This window comes from Giraffa tippelskirchi, chromosome 2, assembly GCF_054371585.1.
Source record: "Giraffa tippelskirchi isolate mGirTip1 chromosome 2, T2T-mGirTip1v1.2.pri, whole genome shotgun sequence".
Classification (NCBI taxonomy): Eukaryota; Metazoa; Chordata; class Mammalia; order Artiodactyla; family Giraffidae; genus Giraffa; species Giraffa tippelskirchi.
Window position 1 is genome coordinate 112,942,843 of NC_137276.1, and position 19,399 is coordinate 112,962,241.

Consider the following 19,399-nt stretch of genomic DNA (forward strand, 5'->3'; position numbering starts at 1 on the left):
ATCGGACTTTGCGTCTATCACCAGTCACATCCACAGTTGGGTATCGTTTTTACTTTGGCTCCATCCCATCATTCTTTCTGGAGTTATTTCTCCACTGATCTCCATTAGTATATTGGGCACCTACTGACCTGGGGAGTTCATCTTTCAGTGTCCTATCTTTTTGCATTTTGATACTGTTCATGGGGTTCTCAAGGCAAGAATACTGAAGTGGTTTGCCATGCCCTTCTCCAGTGGACCACAATCTGTCAGACCTCTCCACCATGACCCATCCGTCTTGGGTGGCCCCACACGGCATGGCTTAGTTTCATTGAGGTAGACAAGGCTGTGGTCCGTGTGATCAGATTAGCTAGTTTTCTGTAATTCTAGTTTCACTGTGTCTGCCCTCTGATGCCCTCTCACAACACTTACCGTCTTACTTGGGTTTCTCTTCCCTTGGGCCTTGAGTAATTCCTCTTGCCGCCGCCGGCCCCCAGCCCCCAGCCTGGCCTAGCCCCTCTCGGCCGCCGCCCCCGGCCCCCGGCCAGGCCTAGACCCTCTCGGCCATGCTTCTGCGCCGAGCCGTGGCAGCCGCCTCATTACTTAAAAAATAAACCAGAAGCAGTATCCCTGGTGGAACTGCCAAGCTTAATACCACCATCAGAGACTTGAAAGGGGGTGATACCTATCATATCCTCACTTAACTCACCTATTTGGTCTGTACTGAAGCTAGATGGATCCTAGATAATCACTGTGGACCATCCAAGGCTCAATCAAGTGTGAAACTCCAATTACAGCTGCTGGCACCAATGTAGTATTTTTACTGGAACAAATCAATATAACTCATGGCACTTGACATACTGCTAAAAGACACTATAAACTTTGCATTTTTTTCTTTCTTATTGTATACCTGTGTCTATTGGCAGTTACTAACCATTTTATTCTTTATCTCCGTGCCATTTTTATTTTTTTATAGAAGTTGTTGGAAGTTAATTTTGTAATGTAGTCTTGAGGTAACAGACTATTTCATGGGGATTGGGACTGAATTTGAAGATTAATTAATAAAGATGGCAATGAATACAGTAACTGTTAGAACTGTGTATCTCCTCATTTGAGGGAAGGGTGAGAATTTCTCTTGTATGAAGGATAGCTCTGTCTTGTTATGTATACTGAGAGTTGGATGTGTGCAGAAGGTGCCTGGGGAAGCTGAGTAGCACAAGGGGTGGGCGTCCAGACATCTGCACCACCTCTCTGCTCCCTAGGCGCCTCCAGTGCCTGCTCTGCAGCCATGGACCAGGCTCCCTAAGTTTCCCTCTCCGTCAATAGAGGGCGCTGGAGGAAAGCCTCTCTTCTTGGTTCTGGTTGCTGTGTTGTGCCTTTTCTTGCTCCTGCTGCTCTATCAGTGTGCCTCTGCAGAGACATGAGCAGTGCTCTGCCCCAATGCACACCCAGAGTGTGAGCCCCTTGGAGACTCTGAAATCCCGGTTGGGGCCCAAGGGCCATCTCTTTGGTCCTGACACAGATACTGCACTTCAGGCCTTCAGACTGCGGTGGGCCTCCACTCCCTCTCGGTACCCACCTCCAGCCATGGTTCACTTGTACCCCAGAGGCCTGTTTCTTGCTCACTGGGTGACCAGAGACTCTCTCAGTCCCAGCAGCCCAGCAAACTTCTTTGCCATTCAAGAGGCTGCAACCAAACCTCCAGTGAGGAGAACTCTTCCAAGTTGTCCTTCTCAGGGGAAGCTTCCTCAACTCTAGGACACACTCTTTTATTTTCTTTGCATCTTTAGAGTTATTCTCCTATATACATTAAATAATTCTTTCTATTAAACTTCCTGTTTTGGGGTTACTCTGTGGTTTCTGTCTCCTGATTGGACCCACACTGATCATGTGGGGGAGAGCGATCATGTTGGGGAGCCCCAGATGTTAGCCAGGCACTGGGTCTGTCCACCAATTTACCCAAAGTGGAATAGAGCCAGCATGCTCCAGGAGGGATGTGACTGAACAGATCTGCAGTGGATAGATCTCACCATGTGGAAAATTTAATTGAAAGTCTTGTGGAGGGCATTGGGAAATTTTACATACACATGTATAGAATCTTAAGAAAATGAAAATGTATTTGATCATTTGGAAACTTATATTGTGAGGCTGTGGAGAAAGTGAGAAGAACTGGCTATAGGTACAAAAAAGCCTAAGAAAATTAAAAGGATAAAATTGTTAAATCCAAAACTAACAATTAATTATAAAAGAAAGGAAATACAATCACAATATGATTCTTGGATATGAAGTTAACATTTATGAAGTAATTATAATAGTTTAATAAAAACTATGATACGCCTGTGATTAAAAGGTTCAGTTCAGTTCAGTTGCTCAGTTGTGTCCGACTCTGCAACCACACGGACTGCAGCACTTCAGGCCTTCCTGTGCATCACCAACTCCCATAGTTTACTCAAACTCATGTCCATTGAGTCGGTGATACCATCCAACCATCTCATCCTCTGTCGTCCCCTTCATAGGAGATGGGAAACAAAGTAGGGACAGAGTGGTATTAGAAGCCAAACCTTTCATCTAATGTAATTAAAAATTCAATAGATAATATTCAAAATCAATAAGAAAAATTTCAATCTAGCATTAAAGTAAGAACATAAAAGCTAAGCATCAGAAAACACAAGTAAGATGGAGTAATAATTATACGCAGAGGGACCTAATACTTTTTTGTTACAATTTGACATTTAATTAACATTTTAACTATGTTCATGTATTATATAAAATTGTTTCTGGGAAAATACTGATTTCAGTGGAAAGATAAGATTCTTAGGCTAAGAGACAGTGAAGAGGAGGCAATCCTAGAGGTTTGAAAGGTCGCTGAACATAATACTAACAATACTTGTGCAGTTGATCTTGGAAGAAAAGGGACTGGTACCTAAAGAACAAGTACAGATGCCCAGAAAGCAGAGCTCTGAACCAAGAGTTCTAAAGGTGGTGTGGAAATGATGCAAACAGGCTGGCAGCAAGCACAAAGAGAAGGACAGTCCAGACACACAAGAAAAACAGCAGTACAGAAAAGGTCACAGTTAGCTGTGCTGTTAAATAAAGAAAAAACTAAAGCAAACTCAAAGGATTTTGAAGCTTGTTTTGTTTAGTTTAATAACTTAAGCAATGTAAAATGATTCTCCAACTAAGAGTGATCATTCAAGAGGACACATTATGTAGAGAGGTTGGATGGAGACAACACAGAACATCACGTACCCAGGCATTTGAGAGAACACAGGCAAGGGGCCTCCACAGTGGAAGGACTCAGTCTGTGTCTGAAATATTAATGTGCACATCACCTTATGTCCTGTTAAAATGCAGATTTCATAAGTCTGAGAGGCAGCCTGAGATCCTGAATTTCTAACAAGCTCCCAGATGATATCTTCTGAGTAGCAAGAGTGAAAGTCACTCCATTCGGCCTTGAAACCAATCACTTCAAAAAAAAAATAGCATGATGAATTGACTAGGAAGGGCCAGAGTCTAGGAATCATGAATGTACAGTTCACACGGGGCTAGTTCTCACTCAGTGCTGAGGGAAGACTAGCCTGTATGTGCGCAAACCGTAGAGAATCTAGTCTTGCGAGCAGAGAAGGCACCTGAGAGAGCTGAGAAACCAGCAATATCTTTACACAGCCTGTAGTGTCAGGGAAGAAGAGGCCTGGGGAGCTGCAGGAGAACAGGCCAGCCCAGCAGCAGTACTGTCAGTGAGCATGGCCAGGTCAGTTACCAACTGACAGTTACCTGTCAGTTACCAGGTCAGTAACTGGTCAGGTCAGTTACTTTGGAAGAGTCTCTTCTATCTCTGATGACTGGTAGACAGGTAGGTCTGGAAAGTGCACTAGGACTTTGGCAATTTTTCATAACATGCTTGTGGACTGTGTAAAGAAATATGGATTACATACTATTTACAATTAAGAGGAGTAGTCACTAGTTTAATAACCATCCTCAAAATGTTTTGATTAATTGACTGATGTTGACTTAAAGGAAAGCTTCCAAAACCCTGTGGGCAGGTCTTTCATGTTCATCATTATTACTCATGATTGAGATAAAACTAGACGCAGGCAGTGTATATCAGGACTGATATACAACTGTATATCAGTTGTATATTTGGTTGCAAGTGACAACCAAACAGGTTTAAGCAAAAAGAACATATTGCCTTATCAGTTTTTCAATTTTGTTATAAATTTTACTATTTCAACCATTTTTAACTGTATAGTTCTGGGGCCTCCCTCGTGGCTCAGATGGTAAAAAAAAATCTGCCTGCAATGTGGGAGATGAGGGTTCAGACCCTGGGTTGGGAAGATCTCCTGGAGAAGGGAATGGCTACCTACTCCAATATTCTTGCCTAAAGAGTTCCATAGACAGAGGAGTCTGGTGGGCTACAGTCCATGGGATCTCAAAGAGTTGGACATGACAGAGCAACTAACACTTTCGTTTTCAGTGGTATTAAACACAAACTTAGACAACATATTAAAAAGCAGAGACATCACTTTACCAACAAAGGTCCATATAGCCAAATCTATGGTTTTCCAGTAGTCATGTTGGCTGTGAGAGCTGAACCATAAAGAAGTCTGAGTGTTGAAGAACTGATGTTTTGAACTGTGGGAAGAATTGATGTTTTTCAACTGTGGTGCTGAAGAAGACCCTTAAGCGTCCCTTGGACAGCAAGGAGATCAAGCCAGTCAATCCTAAAGGAAATCAACCCTGAATATTCATTAGAAAGACTGATGTTGAAGCTGAAGGTCCAATACTTTGGCCACCTGGTGTGAAGAGCCGACTCATTGGAAAAGACTCATTGGGAAACACTGAGGGCAGGAGGAGAAAGGGGTGACAGAGAAAGAGATAGCTAGATGGCATCAGCGAATCAATGGACATGAGCCTGAGCAAACTCCGGGAGATAGTAAAGGACAGGGAAGCCTGGCATGCTGCAGTCCCTGGGGTCAAAAAGAGTCGGACATGAGTTAGCTACTGAAAAACAAATGCATTCATAAAGTTATGCAACCATCATCACCATCCATCTCTATAACTCTTTTCATCTTGTAAAACTGAAACGATATACCTACTAATAATAGATTCTATACCTCTTCAAGTCCAGACCCTGGAAACTATCACCCTACTCTCTATCTCTATAATTTTGACCACTCTAAGCACTCTAAGCATAAGTGAAATCATACAATATTTGATTTTGCCACTGTCAACCAGAGATCAAATTGCCAACATCCACTGGATCATCGAAAAAGCAAGAGAGTTTCAGAAAAACATCTATTTCTGCTTTATTGACTATGCCAAAGCCTTTAACTGTGTGGATCACAACAAACTGTGGAAAATTCTGAAAGAGATGGGAATACCAGATCACCTGACCTATCTCTTGAGAAACCTGTATTCAGGTCAGGAAGCAGCAGTTAGAACTAGACATGGAACAACAGGCTGGTTCCAAATAGGAAAAGGAGTACGTCAAGGCTGTATGTTGTCACCCTGCTTATTTAACTTATATATGCAGAGTACATCCTGAGAAATGCTGGGCTGGAGGAAGCACAAACTGGAATCAAGATTGCCGGGAGAAATATCAATAACCTCAGATATGCAGATGACACCACCCTTATGGCGGAAAGTGAAGAGGAATTAAAAAGCCTCTTGATGAAAGTGAAAGAGGAGAGTGAAAAAGTTGGCTTAAAGCTCAACGTTCAGAAAACTAAGATCATGGCATCTGGTCCCATCACTTCATGGGAAATAGATGGGGAAACAGTGTCAGACTTTATTATTTTGGGCTCCAAAATCACTACTGATGGTGATTGCAGCCATGAAATTAAAAGACGCTTACTTCTTGGAAATAAAGTTATGGCCAACCTAGATAGCATATTAAAAAGCAGAGACATTACTTTGGCAACAAAGGTCCGTCTAGTCAAGGCTATGGTTTTACCAGTAGTCATGTATGGATGTGAGAGTTGGACTCTAAAGAAAGCTGAATGCCAAAGAATTGATGCTTTTGAAGTGTGGTGTTGGAGAAGACTCTTGAAAGTCCCTTGGACTGCAAGAAGGTCCAATCAGTCCATCCTAAAGGAGATCAATCCTGGGTGTTCATTGGAAGACCTGATGTTGAAGCTGAAACTCCAATACTTTGGACACCTCTTGCGAAGAGTTGGCTCATTGGAAAAGACCCGGATGCTGGGAAGGATTAGGGGCAGGAGGAGAAGGGGACGACAGAGGATGAGGTGTCTGGATGGCATCACCTACTCGATGGACATGAGTCAGGGTAAACTCCGGAAGTTGGTGATGGACAGGGAGGCCTGGCATGCTGCAATTCATGGGGTCACAAAGAGTCTGACACGACTGAGCAACTGAACTGAACTGAACTGAATATCCTCTAGATTCTTCCATGCTATAGCATGTGTCAGAGTTTACTTTCTTTATAAGTTTGAACAATATTTCACTGCATATATTCCCTACATTTTGCGTATCTCTTCAATTATTGATGAATACTTACATGTTCACATTTTAGTTGTTGTGAATAATGGTGCTATGAACATGGATGTACAACTATCTCTTTGGAATACTGCTCTGAATTTTTCAGGTATATATTCAGGAATGGAGTTGTTGGATCATGTGGTAATTATATTTTTATTTTTTGAGGAACTGCCATGCTGTTTTCCATAGTGGCTGTACCATTTTTTCTTCCCACCAACAACATTGCATGTGTTCCAATTTCTCCGTGTACTGGTCAACACTCATTTTCTGCGTTTCTTTCTTTTTTTTTTTTGATGGTAGCCATCCTAATGGGTGTAAAGTGGTATCTCATTGCAGTGTTGATTTACATTCTCCTAACAGTTAGTGAAATGAGTGCAATTGTGCAGTAGTTTGAACATTTTTTGGCATTGCCCTTCTTTGGGATTGGAATGAAAACTGACCTTTTTCAGTCCTGTGGCCATTGCTGAGTTTTCCAAATTTGCTGGCATATTGAGTGAAGCACTTTTACAGCATCGTCTTTTAGGATTTGAATTACTTCAGCTGGAATTCCATCACCTCCACTAGCTTTGTTCATAGTGATGCTTCCTAAGGCCCACTTTATTTCACACTCCAGGATGTCTGGCTCTAGGTGAGTGATCACACCATTGTGGTTATCCAGGTCATTAAGCTCTTTTCTGTATACATCCTCTGTGTAATCTTTTTCTTTAAAATTTATTTATTTTCTAATTGAAGAAAAATTGCTTTACAGAATTTTGTTGTTTTCTGTCAAACCTCAACATGAATCAGCCATAAGTATACATATATCCCCTCCCTCTTGAACCTCCTTCCCATCTCCCATTCCATTTCAGCCCTCTAGGTTGATACAGAGCCCCTGTTGAATTTCCTGAGACATATAGCAAATTCCTGTGGCTATCTATTTTACATATGGTGATTTAAGTTTCCATGTTACTCTCTCCATACATCTCACCTTATCCTCTCCTCTCCCTATGTCCATAAGTCTGTTCTCTATGTCTGTTTCTCTAGTGCTGCCCTGCAAATAAATTATTCAGTACCATATTTCTAGATTCTGTATACATGCATTAATATACAATATTTCTCTTTCTCTTTCTCTCTTACTTCACTCTGTATAATAGGCTCTAGTTTCATCCATCTCATTAGAACTGACTCAAATGCATTCCTTTTTATGGCTGAGTAATATTCCATTGTGTATATGTAACACAACTTCTTTATCCATTCATCTATTGATGGACATCTAGGTTCTAGCTATTGTTAAGTAGTGCTGCAATGAACAATGGGATACATGTGTCTTTTTCAATTTTCGTTTCCTCTGGATATATGCCTAGGAGTGGGATTATTGAGTCATATGGTGGTTTTATTCCTAGTTTTTAAAGGAATCTCCATACTGTCTTCCATAGCGGCTATATCAATTTACATTCCCACCAACAGTACAAAAGGGTTCCTTTTTCTCCACATCCTCTCCAGCATTTATTGTTTGTAGACTTTTTGATGATGGCCTTTCTGACCAGTGTGAGGTGATATCTCATTGTAGTTTTGATTTGCATTTCTTTAATAATGAATGATGTTGAACATCTTTTCATGTGTTTGTTAGCCATCTGTATGTCTTCTTGGGAGAAATGTCTGTTTAGGTCTTTATCCCACTTTTTGATTGGGTTGTTTGTTTTTCTGGTATTGAGTTGTATGAGCTGCTTGTATATTTTTCAAATTAATCCTTTTTCAGCTGTTTCATTTGTTATTATTTTCTCCTATTCTGAGGGTTGTCTTTTCACCTTGCTTATAGTTTCCTTTGCTGTGCAAAAGATTTTTTTAATCAGGTCCCACTTGTTTACTTTTGTTTTTATTTCCATTACTCTAGGAGGTGGGTCATAGAGGATCTTGCTTTGAGTTATGTCATTGAGTGTTCTGCCTCTAAGAGTTTTATAGTTTCTGGCCTTACATTTAGGTCTTTAACCCATTTTGAGTTTATCTTTGTATACGGTGTTAGGAAGTGTTCTATATCATTCTTTTACATGTAACTGTCTAGTTTTCTCTGCACCTCTTATTAAAGAGTCTTTCTTTGCCCCATTGTATATTCTTGCCTCCTTTGTCAAAAATAAGGTACCCATAGTTGCATGGGTTTATTTCTGGGCTTTCTATCTTGTTCCATTGGTCTATATTTCTGTTTTTGTGCCAGTACTATACTGTCTTGATTACTGTAGCTTTGTGGTATAATCTGAAGTCAGGAAGATTGATTCCTCCAGCTCCATTCTTCTTTCTAAAGACTGCTTTGGCTATTCGGGGTCTTTTGTGTTTCTATATGAATTGTGGAATTTTTTGTTCTAGTTCTGTGAAAAATGCCATTGGTAATTTGATAGGGATCTCATCGAATTTGTAGATTCCATTTGGTAGTATAATCGTTTTCACAATATTGATTCTTCCTACCCAGGAACATGGAATATCTCTCCATCTGTTTATGTCATCTTTGATTTCTTTCATCAGTGTCTTATAATTTTCAGTATGCAGCTCTTTTGTTTCCTTAGGTAAGTTTATTCCTAGATATTTTATTCTTTCTGTTGCAATGCTGAATGGGATTGATTCCTTAATTTCTCTTTCTGATTTTTCATCGCTAGTATATAGGAATGCAAGTGATTTCTGTGTATTGATTTTGTATCCTGGAACTTTGCTAAATTCACTGATTAGCTCTAGTAATTTTCTGATGGTATCTTTAGGGTTTTCTATGTATAGTATCATGTCATCTGCAAACAGTGAGAGCTTTACTTCTTCTTTTCTGATCTGGATTCCTTTTATTTATTTTTCTTCTCTGATTTTTGTAGCTAGGACTTCCAAAACTATGTTGAATAGTAGTAGTGAAAGTGGACACATTCGTCTTGTCCCTGATCTTAGAGGGAATGCTTTCCATTTTTCACCATTGGGAATCATGTTTGCTGTGGACTTATCATATATGGCCTTTACTATGTTGAGGTAGGTTCCTTCTATGCCAATTTTTTGAAGAGTTTTAATCATAAATGGGTGCTGAATTTTGTCAAAGGCTTTTTCTGCATCTATGGAGATGATCATGTAGTTTTTATCTTTCAATTTTTTTAAGATGGTGTATCACATTGATTGATTTGCATATATTGAAGAATCCTTGCATCCCTGGAATAAACCCAATTTGATCATGGTGTATGAGCTTTTTGATGTGTTGCTGAATTCTGTTTGCTAAAAATTTGCTGAGAATTTTTGCATCTATGTTCATCAGTGATACTGGCCTGTAGTTTTCTTTTTTTGTGTTGTCTTTGGTTTTGGTGTCAGGGTGATGGTAGCCTTGTAGATTGAGTTTGGAAGTGGTCTTTCCTCTGAAATTTTTTGAAAGACTTTTAAGAGACTAGGCATTAGCTCTTCTCTAAATGTTTGATAAAATTAACCTGTGAAACCATCTGGTCCTGGCCTTTTGTTTTTTGGGGAAATTTTTGATCACAGCTTCGATTTCAGTGCTTGTAATTGGGTTGTTCATAATTTCTATTTCTTCCTGGTTCATTCTTAGAAGATTGAACTTTTCTAAATGTCTGTCCATTTCTTCCAGGTTATCCATTGTATTGCCATACAGTTGTTCATAATAATCTCTTATAATCCTTTGTATTTCTGCATTGTCTGTTGTAACTTCTTCTTTTTCATTTCTAATTTTGTTGACTTGATTCTTCTCTCTCTCTCTTTTTTTATGAGTCTGGATAAAGTTTTGTCAATTTTGTTTATCTTCTCAAAGAACTAGCTTTAATTTTATTATCTTTACTATTGTTTCTTTCATTTCTTTTTCATTTATTTCTGTTCTGATCTTCATGATTTCTTTTCTTCTGCTAATTTCGGGGGGGGGGGGGTTGTTCTTCTTTTTCCAGTTGTTTTAGGTGTAAAGTTAGGCTGTCTATTTGATATTTTTCTTGTTTATTGAGTTAGGATTATATCGCTATAAAGTTCCCTCTTAGAACTGGTTTTGCTGCATCCCATAGGTTTTGCATTGTTGTGTTTTCATTGTCATTTGTTTCTAGAAATTGTTTGATTTCCTCAGTAACCTGTTCATTATTTAGGAATGTGTTGCTTATTCTCCATGTGTTTGTGTTTTTTACAGTTTTTTTTTTGTAACTGATATCTAGTCTCATAGCATTGTGGTTGGAAAAAACACTTGACACGATTTCAGTTTCCTTAAATTTGCCAAGGTTTGATTTGTGACACAAGATGTGGTCTATTCTGGAGAATGTTCCATGTGCACTTGAGAAGAAGGTGTATTCTTCTGCTTTTGGATGAAATGTTCTGAAGATATCAACTAGATCCATCTCATGTAATGTATCATTTAAGACTTGTGCTTCCTTATTTTCTGTTTTGATGATCTGTCCATTGGTGTGAGTGGGGTGTTAAAGTCTCCTACTATTATTGTGTTGCTGTCAGTTTCTCCGTTTAAGTCTGTTACTGTTTGTGTTATTGAGGTGCTTCTATATTGGGTACATAGATATTTACAATTGTTATATCTTCCTCTTGGATTGATCCCTTGATCATTATGTAGTGTTCTTCCTTATTTCTTGTAATATTCTTTATTTTAAGGTCTACTTTGTCTAATATGAGGATTGCTACTCCAGCTTTTTTTTTTTTTTTTGCCTTCCATTTGCATAGAATATATTTTTCCATCCTCTCACTTTCAGTTTATATGTGTCTTTAGGTCTGAAATGGGTTTCTTGTTGGCAGCATATATATGGGTCTTGTTTTTGTATCCATTCAGCCAGTCTGTGTCTTTTGGTTGGAGCATTGAATCCGTTTACATATAAAGTAATTATTGATATATATGTTCCTATTTCCATTTTCCTAATTGTTTAAGGTTTGTTTTTGTAGATCTTTTTCTTCTTGTGTTTCCTGACTATATAAGTCCCTTTAACATTTGTTTTAAAGGTGGTTTGGAGGTACTGAATTCTCTTAACTTTTGCTTGTCTGAAAAGCTTTTGATTTCTCATCAATTTTGAATGAGATCCTTGCTGGATAGAGTAATCTAGGTTGTATATTTTTCCATTCAGTACTTTAAATATGTCCTGCCATTCCCTTCTGGCCTGCAGAGTTTCTGCTGGAAGATCAGCTGTTCAACCTGTGTTTAACATGCTGTATGTTACTTGTTGATTTTCTCTTGTTACGTTTAATATCCTTTCTTTGTGTTTAATCTTTGTTAGTTTGGTTAGGATGTGTTTTGGTGCATTTCTCCTTGGATTTATCCTGTATCCTTGGGTTTATCCTCTTTGCACCTCTTGGACTTGATTGACAATTTCCTTTTCCATGTTGGGGAAATTTTCAGTATAATCTCTTTAAAATTTTTCTCATACCCTTTCTTTTTTCTCTTCTTCTCCTGGGACCCCTATAATTCAAATGTTGGTATATTTAATATTATCCCAGAGGTCTCTGAGACTATCCTCAGCTCTTTTCATTCTGTTTACTTTATTCTGCTCTTTAGCTGTATTTCCACCATTTTATCTTTCAGCTCACTGATCCATTATTCTGCTTCAGATATTCTCTTATTGATTCCTTCTAGAGTATTTTTAACTTCAATAATTATGTTGTTTGTCTCTGTGTGTTTATTCTTTAATTCTTCTAGGTCTTTGATGATTGATTCTTGCATTTTCTCCAATCTGTTTTCAAGGTTTTTATCATCTTTACTATCATTATTCTGAATTCTTTTCTCAGGTAGTTTGCCCGTTTTCTCTTCATTTATTTGGACTTCTGTGTTTCTTGCTTGTCGCTTCATTTGTGCAGTATTTCTCTGCTTTTTCATTATTTTTTTTAAACATTGTGTTTGAGATCTCCTTTTCCCAGGCTTCAAGGTTGAATTCTTTCTTCCTTTTGGTTTCTGTCCTCCTAAGGTTGGTCCAGTGGTTTGTGTAAGCTTCCTATAGGGTGAGATTTGTTCTGAGATCTATTTTTTTTCCTTTGATGAGCAGGGCTGAGAGGTGGTAATCCTCTCTGCTGATGATTTGGTTTGTATTTTTGTCTTGTTTGTTGTTTGGATGAGGCGTCCTTCACAGGGTGCCACTGGTGGTTGGTGTTGCTTGGTCTTGTACTCACTTGGTTTCTTTTGTGGAAGTTCTCACTATTTGATACTCCCTAGGATTAGTTCTCTGATAGTCTGGGATCTTGGAGTCAGTGCTCCCATTTCAAAGGCTCAGGGTTTGATCTCTGGTCAGGAACGAAGATTCCACAAGTGGTTTGTTTATGGCATTAAGTGAGATTAAAACAAATACCCAAAAATAAGGAACCAAAGATGAACACCAGACAAATGGCAGTTACAAAATCAGGCAAATAATAATAAAAGTAATGGAATATACACATATACATATACACCCATAAGCAAAATTAAAACAGTCCAACAAAATTATAGTACAATAGATTGACCCAGAGAACAAAGGAAACTAAAAATGATATCTACCAGTTAAAAACAAAACTAACTAAGCACAAACTGTAAAACAAAACTAAAGCAAAGTGACAAGTGGGTAATAAAGCAATGAAAACAAAACTAACAAATATGGTGAGAGGAAAGGAAAGAAAGAAAGAATAGATATGAAAAGTTAAACAGAGGTAGATAAGGAAGATTTATATATGTTAAAGATTAACTGAAAAGGGAAAAGAACAGTAGGAAAAGCAAGCAAAGGAATAACTATAGAAAAAAATAATATGTTTTAAAAATTAAAATTTAAAAAAAAGGAAAAAAAGGAAAGAAAAAAGGAAAACTCCACTAAACTGCAAAAGGCCAACCTAGAGGCAGAGGTTTATAACAATAAAAAAGTCTGATTAAAAAAAAAACTCAAAAGCTTAATTAGATTCCATAGTGCTAATAAAATCAACAACTACAACAGAAGAAAAAAACAAAACAAAAAAATCCAAAAGAAACTGCAGAACTAGTCAAAATATAAGGATAGTAAATATTTTTCTTGAGTCACTGCTGCCAGCATCCTTTCCCTTGCTGGGAGTCACAGTCCACTTTGTCCCCCTAGGGTGCCTTCCAAAGCTGCGCTGGTCTCTGGACCTGCTGTGGGGGCAGCTCAGACTCTAATCTGGTCCTACTCCTGTGTGTTCTTGCCTCCAATGTCCACAGCTGTCAGAATAAATGCATTTATTTTTACAGAAGCTCTCAATGTCCTTTTATACATTCCATAGACACAGAGTCTGCCTAGTTGATCTTGTGGATTTCATCTGCAGCTTGTACAGCTGGTGGGAAGGTTTTGGGTCTTCTTATTTAGCCACACTGTGCCTGGGTTTCAAACTGTGGTTTTATTTCCACCTCTGCCTGTGGGTCATCCATTGGGGTTTGCTCCTGAGGCTGTCCTGGAGGACTTGGGTCTGCCCCAGTGAGGGCCAGGTGTGGAGGTGGTATAGCTGCTTGGGTTGCAGGGGTCTGGCAGACCAGGTACACAGGGGAGTTGGTGGCTAGGGTAACAGGAAATACAATGCTCTAGAAAAGTATGGCAACCAGTATTGCCCAATATACTTCAGTATTCTTGCTTGGAAAACCCACTGACAGAGAAGCCTGTCAGGCCACAGCCCCCAGGGTTGCAAAGAGTTGGACACAACTGAAGCAACTCCACATGTATAGATACAAGAATTTTTTGCCTGTGGCAGCTCTGCCCCACTGAGGGTTGAGCCTGAAGTAGAGCAGCTGCTTGTGTTGTGGGGACCCTGGTAGTACCAATGCTGCAGGGACACAGATTACCTCAACCACAGGAGTTATGGCCTTATCATAGTCTTTTTTCAAGCCTCTCGTAGCTGGTGGTCAGAAGGCCTCTTTGGTTAGTCTTCCTTTGTTGCACTGCCCATTAAGGCACTTAGGGGTGCCTGAGGTGGGGGAGAGGGGTTCTTCTCTGTTGTTTGGCACATCAGGCATATAGAGGGGGCCCCCCTGGCTGGGGTCCTAATCTGTAGATCCACGCATCAGACACTTAAAGGGGCACCCTGGGTGGGCGTCCTACTCTGTAGTTCAGTGTGTCAGGCACTTGATGGGCCAGCCTCTCTAATGTTCAGCTGCCGATGCTGGTGTGTGGGGAGAGAGAGGCTATGGTGATGGCTCCACCCCTTACACATGACTCAGCAGTATCGCCTTGCTCCCATGGCTGCCTGGCTTTCCTCCACAGGCATTTCCCACCAAAATCTCCTCCCTCACTTCCCTTGGTCTCTCTCTCCGCAGTCAACAGCAGCCCTCACCCTGGGATTGCTCCATAATCCCTATGCTCCAGCTCCCAGCTGATGCACCTTCAAGGGGAACTGTGTCCCTATCAGGGGTATACATATGGCTGTGGCAAGGGCTGATTCTCATTCCATTTAGGCTGCCATAGATCAGTTGTTTCACTCTTAGCCTTAAATATTTCTCCTCTGACCCAGACAGTTGCCCCAAAGTGGAGATGAGACCCCTGCTTCAGTTACCCTACCTGCTGAGAGCAGGTCTGGTCCTACTGACACTCCTGTTTTTCCCCCTAGTTCCTTGGTCCTACTGAGTTTTGTGTGGTTCTACATATTCTTTTCCAGTGATCAGGTACCCCTGTCTGCCCTCAGCTGGTGTTCTACAAGCACTTCTGTGTCTGAAGGTGTATTTCTGATGTATCTGTGGAGAGAGATGTACTCCACATGCACCCACTTCTCCTCCATCTTGTTCTCCCCCTCTTCTGTTTATTCTTGCCACCTCTTTTGAATATCTTCTGCTTCTGTTAGGTCCATACCATTTCTGTCCTTTATTGTGCCCATTTTTGCATGAAATGTTCCCTTGGTATCTCTAATTTTCTCGAAGAGATCTCTAGTCTTTCCCATTCTATCGTTTTCCTTTATTTCTTTGCATTGACCATTTGAGAAGGCTTTATTATCTCTCCTTGCTATTATTTGGAACTCTGCATTCAGATGGGTATATCTTTCCTTTTCTCCTTTGCCTTTAGCTTCTCTCCTTTTCTCAGCTATTTGTAAGGCCTCCTCAGACAACTATTTTGCCTTTTTGCATTTCTTCTTCTTGGGGATGGTTTTGATCATTGACTCCTGTACAGTGTCACGACCTCTAACCACAGTTCTTCAGGGACTCTGTCAGTCGGTTATAATCCCTTGACTTTATTTGTCACCTCCACTGTAAAATCGTAAGGGACTTGATTTTGGTCATACTTTAATGCCCTGTGATTTTCCCTCAGTTCAGTTCAGTCGCTCAGTTGTGCCCCATTCTTTGCAACCCCATGAACCGCAGCACGCCAGGCCTCCCTGTCCATCACCAACTATCTGAGTCCACCCAAATCCATGTCCATCGAGTTGGTGATGCCATCCAGCCACTCATCTTCTGTCATCCCCTTCTTCTCCTGCCCTCAAAATCTTTCCCAGCATCAGGATCTTTTCAAATGAGTCAGCTCTTCACATGAAGTGGCCAAAGTGTTGGAATTTCAGCTTCAACATCAGTCCTTCCAATGAACACCCAGGACTGATCTCCTTTAGGATGGACTGGTTTGATCTCCTTGCAGTCCAAGGGACTCTCAAAAGTCTTCTCCAACACCACAGTTCAAAAGCATCAATTCTTCGGCGCTCAGCTTTCTTTAGAGTCCAACTCTCACATCCGTACATGACCACTGGGAAAACCACAGCCTTGACTAGACGGACCTTTGTTGGCAAAGTAATGTCTCTGCTTTTTAATATGCTAAATAGGTTGATCATAACTTTATTTCCAAGGAGTAAGCGTCTTTTAATTTCATAGCTGCAATCACCATCAGCAGTGATTTTGGAGCCCAGAAAAATAAAGTCAACCACTGTTTCCACTGTTTCCCCATCTATCTGCCATGAAGTGATGGGACCAGATGCCGTGATTTTTTCTGAATGTTGAGCTTTAAGCCAACTTTTTCACTCTCCTCTTTCACTTTCATCAAGAGGCTCTTTAGTTCTTCTTCACTTTCCACCATAAGGGTGATGTCATCTGCCCATCTGAGGTTATTGATATTTCTCCTGGCAAATTTGATTCCAGCTTGTGCTTCCTCCAGCCCAACATTTCTCATGATGTACTCTGCATATATAAGTTAAATAAGCAGGGTGACAATATACAGCCTTGACGTACTCCTTTTCCTATTTGGAACCAGTCTGTTGTTCCAGGTCCAGTTCTAACTGTTGCTTCCTGACCTGTATACAGGTTTCTCAAGCGGCAGGTCAGGTGGTCTGGTATTCCCATCTCTTTCAGAATTTTCCACAGTTTATTGTGATCCACACAGTCAAAGGCTCTGGCATAGTCAATAAAGCAGAAATAGAAGTTTTTCTGGTACTCTCTTGCTTTTTTGATGATCCATCGGATGTTGGCAATTTGATCTCTGGTTCCTCTGCCTTTTCTAAAACCAGCTTGGTACAATTTCACGCCCGTCAGAATGGCTGCTATCCAAAAGTCTACAAATAATAAATGCTGGAGAGGGTGTGGAGAAAAGGGAACCCTCCTACGCTGTTGGTGGGAATGCAAACTAGTACAGCCACTTTGGAGAACAGTGTGGAGATTCCTCAAAAAACTGGAAATAAAACTGCCATATGACCCAGCAATCCCACTGCTGGGTATACACACTGAAGAGACCAGAATTGAAAGAGACACGTGTACCCCAATGTTCATCGCAGCCTGTTTATAATAGCCAGGACATGGAAGCAGCCTAGATACCCATCAGCAGAAGAATGGATAAGGAAGCTGTGGTACATATACACAATGGCATATTACTCAGCCATTACAAAGAATACATTCGAATCAGTTCTAATGAGGTGGATGAAACTGGAGCCTATTATACAGAGTGAAGTAATCCAGAAAGAAAAACACCAATACAGTATACTAACACATATATATATGGTATTTATTTAATCGATAAAGATAACCCTGTATGCGAGACATCAAAAGAGACACAGATAAATAGAACAGTATTATGGACTCTATGGGAGTGGGCGAGGGCGGGATGATATGGGAGAATGGCATGGAAGCACATAAAGTATCATATGTGAGACGAATCGCCAGTCCAGGTTTGATGCATTATGATACAGGGTGCTAGGGGCTGGTGCACAGGGATGACCCAGAGGGATGGGATGGAGAGAGAGGTGGGAGGGGGGTTCTGAAATGGGAAAACATGTACATCCATGGTGGATTCATGTCAATGTATGGCAAAACAAATACAATATTATAAAGGTAAAAAAAGAGATAAATAAACTAATTAAAAAAAAACAACAGCTTGAACATCTGGATGTTTGCAGTTCACGTATTGCTGAAGCCTGGCTTGGAGAATTTTAAGCATTACTTTACTAGCGTGTGAGATGAGTGCAATTGTGCGTTAGTTTGAACATTCTTTGGCATTGCCTTTCTTTGGGATTGGAATGAAAACTGACCTTTTCCAGTCCTGTTGCCACTGATGAGTTTTCCAGATTTGCTGGCATATCGAGTGCAGCACTTTCACAGCATCATCTTTAGGATTTGAAATAGCTCGACTGGAATTCCATCACCTCCACTAGCTTTGTTTGTGGTGTTGCTTCCTAAGGTCCACCTGGCTTCACATTCCAGGATGTCTGGCTCTAGGTGAGTGATCACACCATTGTGATTATCTGGGTCGTGAAGATCTTTTTTGTACAATTCTGTGTACTCTTGCCACCTCTTCTTAATATCTTCTGCTTCTGTTAGGTCCCTACCATTTCTGTCCTTTATTGAGCCCATCTTTGCATGAAATGTTCCCTTGGTATCTCTAATTTTCTTGAAGAGATCTCTAGTCTTTCCCATTCTATTGTTTTCCTCTATTTCTTTGCATTGATCACTGAGGAAGGCTTTCTTATCTCTCCTTGCTATTCTTTGGAACTCTGCATTCAAATGAGTATATCTTTCCTTTTCTCCTTTGCTTTTAGCTTCCCGTCTTTTCATAGCTATTTGTAAGGCCTCCTCAGACAGCCATTTTGCTTTTTTGTATTTCTTTTTCTTAGGGATGGTCTTGATTCCTGTCTCCTGTACAATGTCACCAACCTCCATCCATAGTTCATCAGTCATTCTGTCTATCAGATCTAGTTCTTTAAATCTATTTCTCACTTCTACTGTATAGTCATAAGGGATTTGATTTAGGTCATACATGAATGGTCTAGTGGTTTTCTCCACTTTCTTCAAATCAAGTCTGAATTTGGCAATAAGGAGTTCATGATCTGAGCCACAGTCAGCTCTCGGTCTTGTTTTTACTGACTATATAGCGCTTCTCATCTTTGGCTGCAAAGAATATAATCAATCTGATTTCGATGTCAACCATCTGATGATGTCCATGTGCAGGTTCTTCTCTTGTGTTGTTGGAAGAGGGTGTTTGCTATGACCAGTGCGTTCTCTTGGCAAAACTCTGTTAGCCTTTGCCCTGCTTCCTTTTGTACTCCAAGCCCAAACTTGCCTGTTACTCCAAGTATCTCTTGACCTCATCCTTTTGAATTCCAGTCCCCTATGATGAAAAGGACACCTTTTTTGGTGTTAGTTCTAGAACGTCTTTTATGTTTTCATAGAACCATTCAACTTCACCTTCTTCATCATTAGTGTTTGGGGCATAGATTTGGATTACCGTGATATTGAATGGTTTGCCTTGGAAATTAACAGAGATCATTCTGTCTTTTTTGAGATTGCACCCAGGTACTGCATTTCAGATTCTTCTGTCATCTATGAGGGCTACTCCATTTCTTCTAAGGGATTCTTGCCCACAGTAGTACATATAAAAGGTAATCTGAATTAAATTTGCCCATTCCTGTCCATTTCAATTCACTGATTCTTAAAATGTGGATGTTCACTCTTGCCATCTCCTGTTTGACCACTTCCAATTTATCTTGATTCATGGACCTAACGTTTCAGTTTCCTATGCAATATTGTTCTTTACAGCATTGGACTTTACTTTCACTACCAGACACATCCACAATTGGG

General features: G+C 40.2%; 1 long non-coding RNA gene across 2 annotated transcripts in view; it reads left to right on the forward strand.

Moving 5' to 3' along the window:
* The first annotated feature begins 3,783 nt into the window (after positions 1-3,783).
* Positions 3,784-19,399, forward strand: part of LOC145539932 (uncharacterized) — a 50,090-nt gene continuing 34,474 nt past the window's right edge. Inside the window, exon 1 of one of the 2 annotated variants that reach the window (XR_014078075.1) lies at positions 3,784-3,829. This is a non-coding gene — a long non-coding RNA (uncharacterized LOC145539932). The remainder of the gene's footprint in view (positions 3,830-19,399) is intronic. The other variant, XR_014078076.1, reaches the window with a different exon arrangement.